Source organism: Aristolochia californica, unplaced genomic scaffold (assembly GCF_029961685.1).
Source record: "Aristolochia californica isolate CCGP_79_NKW_82.1479 unplaced genomic scaffold, dmAriCali1.0.hap1 SCAF_181, whole genome shotgun sequence".
Classification (NCBI taxonomy): Eukaryota; Viridiplantae; Streptophyta; class Magnoliopsida; order Piperales; family Aristolochiaceae; genus Aristolochia; species Aristolochia californica.
In genome coordinates this window covers 1-7500 of record NW_027181861.1, presented here as the reverse complement: position 1 = coordinate 7500, position 7500 = coordinate 1, and the positions used below count along the sequence as shown (strand labels likewise).

At 34.7% G+C, this 7500-nt stretch overlaps 3 non-coding genes across 3 annotated transcripts; 2 read left to right on the top strand and 1 right to left on the bottom strand.

Moving 5' to 3' along the window:
• The first annotated feature begins 110 nt into the window (after nucleotides 1-110).
• On the top strand, nucleotides 111-197 carry TRNAS-GGA (transfer RNA serine (anticodon GGA)). Its single transcript has one exon. It is a non-coding gene; the product is annotated as a tRNA-Ser (tRNA).
• Nucleotides 198-1484: 1287 nt separating this feature from the next.
• Nucleotides 1485-1557, bottom strand: TRNAT-UGU (transfer RNA threonine (anticodon UGU)). The gene has a single exon. It is a non-coding gene; the product is annotated as a tRNA-Thr (tRNA).
• A 1985-nt stretch (nucleotides 1558-3542) lies between these two features.
• TRNAF-GAA (transfer RNA phenylalanine (anticodon GAA)) lies at nucleotides 3543-3615 on the top strand. The gene has a single exon. It is a non-coding gene; the product is annotated as a tRNA-Phe (tRNA).
• Nucleotides 3616-7500: the final 3885 nt, after the last annotated feature.

Genomic DNA, 7500 nt, shown 5'->3' with positions numbered 1-7500 from the left:
TTATAATAGATCGGTCGTACCTTTATTGTATTGCAATAAAAAATTCAATAAAATAATATGAATGACTCGCTATTCACCGGGTTTCCGGGCAATAATCCTAAGATTCTGTGGGAAAGGTGGCCGAGTGGTTCAAGGCGTAGCACTGGAACTGCTATGTAGGCTTTTGCTTACCGAGGGTTCGAATCCCTCTCTTTCCGTACCTTGACCTACACCTAATTTACCAACGTTACCAACCACAATGTATCAAATAACAATGGATACCATTATTCCAAGAGTAGGGCCTTTGCTTTCTAGTGATTCTCTATTGCCAATTACTGTGGTAGATAAAATATCGGATCGGAAAGGGTGGACAAGGAATGAGAATCTGACCGCGGATCCACTTGGGATACGAAAAGGATACGAAAATGGGGGAAAATCCGGATTAAATCCCTTAACTTAGTTCTATTTACTTTGTTTGGTGAAACAGGGTAGACAAAATTGTATTGTCCAAAGCTTAATTATTTTATTTTAATTAAGTTTAAGTCTGACGGGAATAATATTCCACGACTAGTAATTCATTGATTTTTAAGCCGATCCATTTACTATCTATTATTTGATTTACTATTCCTTTATATTGGAATGAGTCAAGAGTCAAATGTTTTGGCAATTCCTCGCGGGGAGATGAATCCACATAATTTTGAATCAGAGCTCTGGATCTTTGTTCATCTCTCGTAGTAATAATATCTCGGGGTTTACACCGATAACTTGGGATATCTACTATACGACCATTAACTAAAATATGTCTATGGTTAACTAGTTGTCTAGCTCCAGGAATGGTCGAAGCCATACCCAATCGAAAAAGGATGTTATCCAAACGCATTTCAAGTAGTTGTAGTAAAACTTGACCTGTTGACCCTTTGGCTTTCCCAGCGATACGAACATATCTAAGCAATTGCCGCTCTGTCAGACCATAATGAAAACGCAATTTTTGTTTTTCTTCTAGACGAATACGATATTGAGATCTTTTCCCGGAACGCGGTTGGTTTCTAAGATCACTTCCGGATCTAGGTCTTTTACTAGTGAGTCCCGGTAAAGCCCCCAGACGGCGTATTTTTTTGAAACGAGGCCCTCGGTAACGAGACATAAAGACTCCTTATTTTATTGAAATTGGATTTCACAGAATAAAAAAATTAAGACTGAACTAAACGATAAACGAAGCTAAACTCGCTGAAATACTATAAAGAAGAATGAGATGAATTGTCTCAATAACCAGATTATTTTATATAGTTATATATAGGAAGTTAAGTATCCCTTTCTTGTTCTGTAGAGATCTAACAGCTTCAATCCATTTTTTATTCTTTTTTATTCATAGTTGGGAGTTCCCGTAACATACTATGTTGACCCGACATTTGGAGAAAATTGAAAAGTCTTTTCAATTTCTCTTGATCTCAAGGAGACATTATCAATATCAATATCAATCATGGAAAAAATCGAATAAATGGAAAAGCCGGCTATCGGAATCGAACCGATGACCATCGCATTACAAATGCGATGCTCTAACCCCTGAGCTAAGCGGGCTCACATAACAGAAATAGTGCATAGGATTTCGGGAAACTACTGGGACTTAGCTATTAGTAATTAGCTATTTATTTATTTTTTTATTTTATTTATCTATTTATTTATCTATTATTAATATCTATTATTAATAATTAATATAATTATAATAAATAAATAAAGAGTAGTTTGTTTTTATTATTATTATAATTATTATTAATTATTATTATTATATATAATATATATATATATAAATACAATTATATAAATACAAATACAATTATATAAATACAATATCAATATTATATTAATAATACAATATTAATATTAAATAGAATATAATATTAATTATGACAACATTAATATTAATAATGTAATTATTAATATTAATGTTGTTATGTAATAATAAATAATAATATAATATTAATATATTATATTATTAATATTAATTAGATTATATTATGATTATGTAATATTAGTAATATTAATTACTTAATCTTAATAAAATAAACTAAAAAATAAAAATTAGCTTAGTTATATATTCTATATATAGTTATAGAAATTTAGAAATTCTATTTATTTACACTATAGGAATTCCTATAGTATAGGAGATCCTTCCTAAGGAAAGGATAAGATAAAGGAAAGGATAAGATAAAGATAAGGCTGCAGTCCAGAGCATAATGAGACATTCCTCTGGTTTCATTCGGAAAGGGAGGGGATAAGACGATAAAAAAAGAATGAATATCGACCGTTCCAGTATTCCAAATAGCGCTAAAAAAATAAGGGGTGTAAAGACATATATATATATGTGACGTGGGATATATCCATCCATATTGAATTGCGGATACATCAATGATAGAATCATTTCTGATTGGATCATATCAAATATGGGCCCGCCACTCCGATAGGGATGAAAGAAGCTGGTCAAGAAATATAATAGGGACACACCTCTTTGATATAGGAATAAGGGCCTGTATCTAATGAATTCAACGGCTCCAAGATAAATGAAAGAAAAGAAGGGGGGGTCACAATGTGATTTCTTTCTCATAAGGAAGAGGGAGGGGGATATGGCGAAATTGGTAGACGCTACGGACTTGATTGGATTGAGCCTTGGTATGGAAACCTACTAAGTGGTAACTTCCAAATTCAGAGAAACCCTGGAATTAAAAATGGGCAATCCTGAGCCAAATCCTGTTTTCAGAAAAAAAAAAGGATAGGTGCAGAGACTCAACGGAAGCTGTTCTAACGAATGGGGTTGACTTTACTACATTGGTAGAAGAATCCTTCTATCGAAACTCCAGAGTGGGATGACCCTAGATATGTACGTATACGTACTGAAATATCAAAGATTAATCACGACCCGAATCCATATTTTTTTTTTCTAAAAATTTCAGAATAATAATTTCAGAAGCAGAAGGAAGAATCGAATAGTCAGTGATCAAATCGACTATCACACCAGAGTCTGATAGATCTTTTTAAGGATGTCTGATAGATCTTTTTAAGGATTGATTAATCGAGTGAGACGAGAATAAAGATAGAGTCCCATTCTACATGTCAATACTGACAACAATGAAATTTATAGTAAGAGGAAAATCCGTCGACTTTAGAAATCGTGAGGGTTCAAGTCCCTCTATCCCCAATAAAAGGCCTATTTGACTCCCTAAGCATTTATCCTCTTTTTTTTTTATCAGTGGTTCAAAATTAGATATGTTTTTCACTTACTCTACTCTTTCACAAATGGATCCGGCCAGAAATCTTTCTCTCTTCTCACTGTGATAGATATGATATACGTACAAATGCCCATCCATATATGGATGGGCAAAGAATCTCCATTACGGAACCTTTCACAGTTCATATCATTACTCTTACACTTACATTTACAAAGTCTCCTTTTTGAAGATCCAACAAATTACCGACTTTATTTAGGTAAGTTAATGCTTTTTGAGTCCCTTTCATTGACATAGGCCCAAGCTTTCTTTTTCTTTTAGTAGGATCATGCATCGAGAATGGTCGGGATAGCTCAGCTGGTAGAGCAGAGGACTGAAAATCCTCGTGTCACCAGTTCAAATCTGGTTCCTGGCACGTGGTTAATGTATCGAATAGATAAGATACTCATACAAATAAATCAATAGAGTCAGAACCCATATTAATATTATTTAATATTATATGCGTTAATAGTCCAGAGCATAATACATATTTATCCATCTACATCTAGATGTATAGATAGACGCCTCCGTCTTGTAGATGGGTAAAAAACGAGTAGATGGGTAAAGATATGAGTAAAGAAAATAATTGGATTCCGTTCCCTCCTCTTTTTTGTTTGTTTGTTCATACTGTATCTCTTCCCGCACAAAAAGAATGTTAATACTTCATACATATCCGAAGTCGAAGTTAGTTGGTCGAAAACCCTAAAAGACTAGTCTGGAGGAGTTGAAGGATAGGAAAAGGCAGGGTTCATTTCAGAGACAGTCCAAAAAATCCGATCCTTTTTTATTTTATTTAATTTCTGAATTTTTCTTTTTTTATTTCAGAATTTACGATTTTATTTCATATTCTATTTCTTCACTTTCCCATTTATTCACTCCCTTCTATGCAGCTTTCCGTGGCCCCATCTAAGCGATGCGCGCGGTACAAAGTTCATGGTGCAGAACTCTTTTGATTCATCCTACAGGCTCTGCTCATCTGAAATGGGACTCTTCAAAATTTGAGAATCTAAATGAAGCTTCTTTAGCAGCCCATCCATAGTACGAATGAAAGGCCAGTTACTCCGTTTCATCTAGAACAGAACGTAAAAAGATTCCTTGAATATCTGGAGTCGTATAAGTGAAGATTAGTTTCTTATCATTCATCTTATCATTCAATGAGCATCTTGTATTTCATAGAAATTGGGGGTAATATAATCCTTACGTAAAGGCCAGCCTAGCCAACTTTCGGGCATCAAGATACGTTTCAGGCGTGGATGATTCTCATAAGCGATTCCCAACATATCATAGGATTCCCGCTCTTGAAAGTCTGCGCTTTTCCCAAATCCAGAAAACAGACGGGATTCTAGGATTCGTCCTTGGGGCAAATACTTTTATGCATACCTCTTCGGGTTGATCCACACCATACTGTATTCTCGTAAGATGATACACGCTAGCTAACAATCCGCCTGGTGCTACATCATAGGCACACTGGGAACGTAGATAATTGTAACCATATACATATGAAATGACAGCAATGGAGTACCAATCCTCGGGTTTTATTTGTAAAGTCTCTATTCCTTGGTAATCGAAGCCCAAAGATCTATGAACTAGCTCATGCTTGACTAGCCAAGCGGATAAACGACCCTGCATCTTCTTGATCTCTCCCACATTTGTATGAGTATTTCAAATTGCCGATGAAATTTATGAAGATTGACCCACTGCTTGTTATCCTGGACAACACAAAAGCATCCTGCCTTTCCTAATTCAATAATTCGTGGGAAGACACTGAACTTTTGTATTTGAAAAATGCTTCAGAAGGTATCTCTGAAGTAGATGGGACTGGTAGAGTAATCCTTGATCATAATTTCCAGTATGAGTACTTCGCTCAACATGAAACTTGTGATTGGTAGTAAAATATCGATTTTCCTGTTGAGACCCAATTCTATCTTCATAGATTTCTCGAGAGACTTTCTTACGAAGTTTCGTTATAGCATCCATAATTGCCTCTGGTTTGGGTGGGCAGCCCGGCAAATAGACATCCACAGGAATTAGCTTATCGACTCCCCGAACGGTACTATAAGAATCGGTACTAAACATCCCCCCTGTAATGGTACAAGCTCCCATAGCAATGACATATTTCGGTTCAGGCATTTGCTCATATAATCTCACTAAAGAAGGAGCCATTTTCATTGTTACCGTGCCGGCTGTTAAAATTAGGTCCGCCTGCCTAGGACTTGATCTTGGTACCAGCCCATAACGATCAAAGTCGAATCGAGATCCTATTAATGAAGCAAACTCAATGAAGCAACAACTGGTACCGTAGAGAAGTGGCCATAAACTGGAGAGTCTTGACCAATTCGAGAGGTCATTCGGTGTAGTTGAAATAACTGAATTTTGGGCTGTTCGGTCAAGTAACGGAAATTCAATAGAATTCATAACTGTCTCAATGTAACCTTTTCCTTCTTTTTTATTGTCTGAGGATTCAGGGGTTAAGACCATTCCAATGCTCCTTTTCGCCATGCATAAACTGAACCAACAATTAGGATAAGCACGAAAATGAAAGCTTCTATAAATACGGATAGACCCAATACATCGAAACTCATTGCCCATGGATAAAGAAAGACCGTTTCAACATCAAAAACAACAAAAACTAGAGCAAACATGTAATAGCGGATTCGGAATTGTAACCAAGCATCCCCATTGGTTCTATACCCGATTCATAACTGGAGAGCCTTCTCCGGTCCTTCACTAATCGGGGCTAAAACTCCGGAAATAAAAAATGCCAAAATAGGAATAACACTTGATATTATCAGAAATGCCCAAAAAATATCATATTCGTGAAGCAGAAACATAGATGCACTCCTATTAATGTGGAATATACCGAATTAGTCAATTCGAATTTTAATTGTCAATTTATTCATAACTATTTAGTCGAAACACCAATTAGGGTGGAACCACGTAGTTTCATTTGTTTGCTATGAATCATGTCTCGTTTCAAGATTCATCCAACGGAATCCCACTTACATTTACTTCGATTCCATTCAGGATGTAGACATATTATGTTTTTATACAAAAAAACTCTCTCACTTTGTTTTGTTTCGGATTTTCTTAAAATAAAAAAGTAATTAAAGACTATTTGAAATAATATGAAAATAATATGAATATTATTTCTATTCATAAAATCATAAAAAAAAAATATTAAATATAAATATATAACATAACAATGTTATATTAATATATTAATTAATATTTAAATTAACAGAAAATTCAAAATATGAAATTGAATTAATATTTAATATAATATAAATATATATTATATCAAATTTCTAATATAATTTGAATAATAATAGAATAAAAATTCTAATAAATAATAAGCCTGGCTTGGGTAAATTTTTCTCTCTTTTTTTTTTTTCTTTTATAATATCACAACACAAATAGTCAGATGTAGTAGAATGCCTAGGGATTTCTATCTTAGGATTTATGGTATATTCCACTTGGTTTGTGTTGATGTATTCTTTTCATTAGGGTCTGGTTAGAGGATCGTCATTCTGTCTATTGATTCGATACAGATACGGAAATAGAATGCATCGGCCAATTAGATTCTCTCCCTTTGTCCCAAATTTATACTTAATTGATTTGATTCAATCTGTTAAATTGTGAGAAATCCTTCCATATTTCCATATAAACTTCCATATTTCCATATAAATAGATATATAACAACTCATGGATTCCTATACCAAATTATAGACTTTTGACTTGTACTCCCTACCCCCGATGGTCCCCCTAGAGAGAATAAAGAATCGAGTTATTTAATTAGACTTAGAATAGAAGTCTTGAAGAAGTCATTCCATTTCGGACCAATTTCTAGGACTCAAAATCGCGATTTGAAATGATTTGAAATACTTGTTAATAACATCTGATAAGACTACCCAAGGGGTTAGGTTTCGTGACAATAAAAAGGTTTGTTTCCTTTGAAGTAAACCTACACAATGGAGTGTACCACAGTCGTAGAATCGGCTGAATCATAAATGATCCGCATAAGATACTTCTAATGGAATCAGGCGTTGTTGAACGATTCGACAGACCAAATCCAAAAATAGACTCATAGAAATAGAAGAGGGTGCAAACGTTGATACGTTTAGGTTATAGGTTAGCGTCCATTTTTTATCTCTGAAACAATGCACTGCATTGGAGTTATTGTGGAACAACAAAGCGATGAGTCAGAAGGATCCCCAGCCCGTGCAAGTTCAAACAGGCCCCCAATCTTCTTGCTTGCATAAAG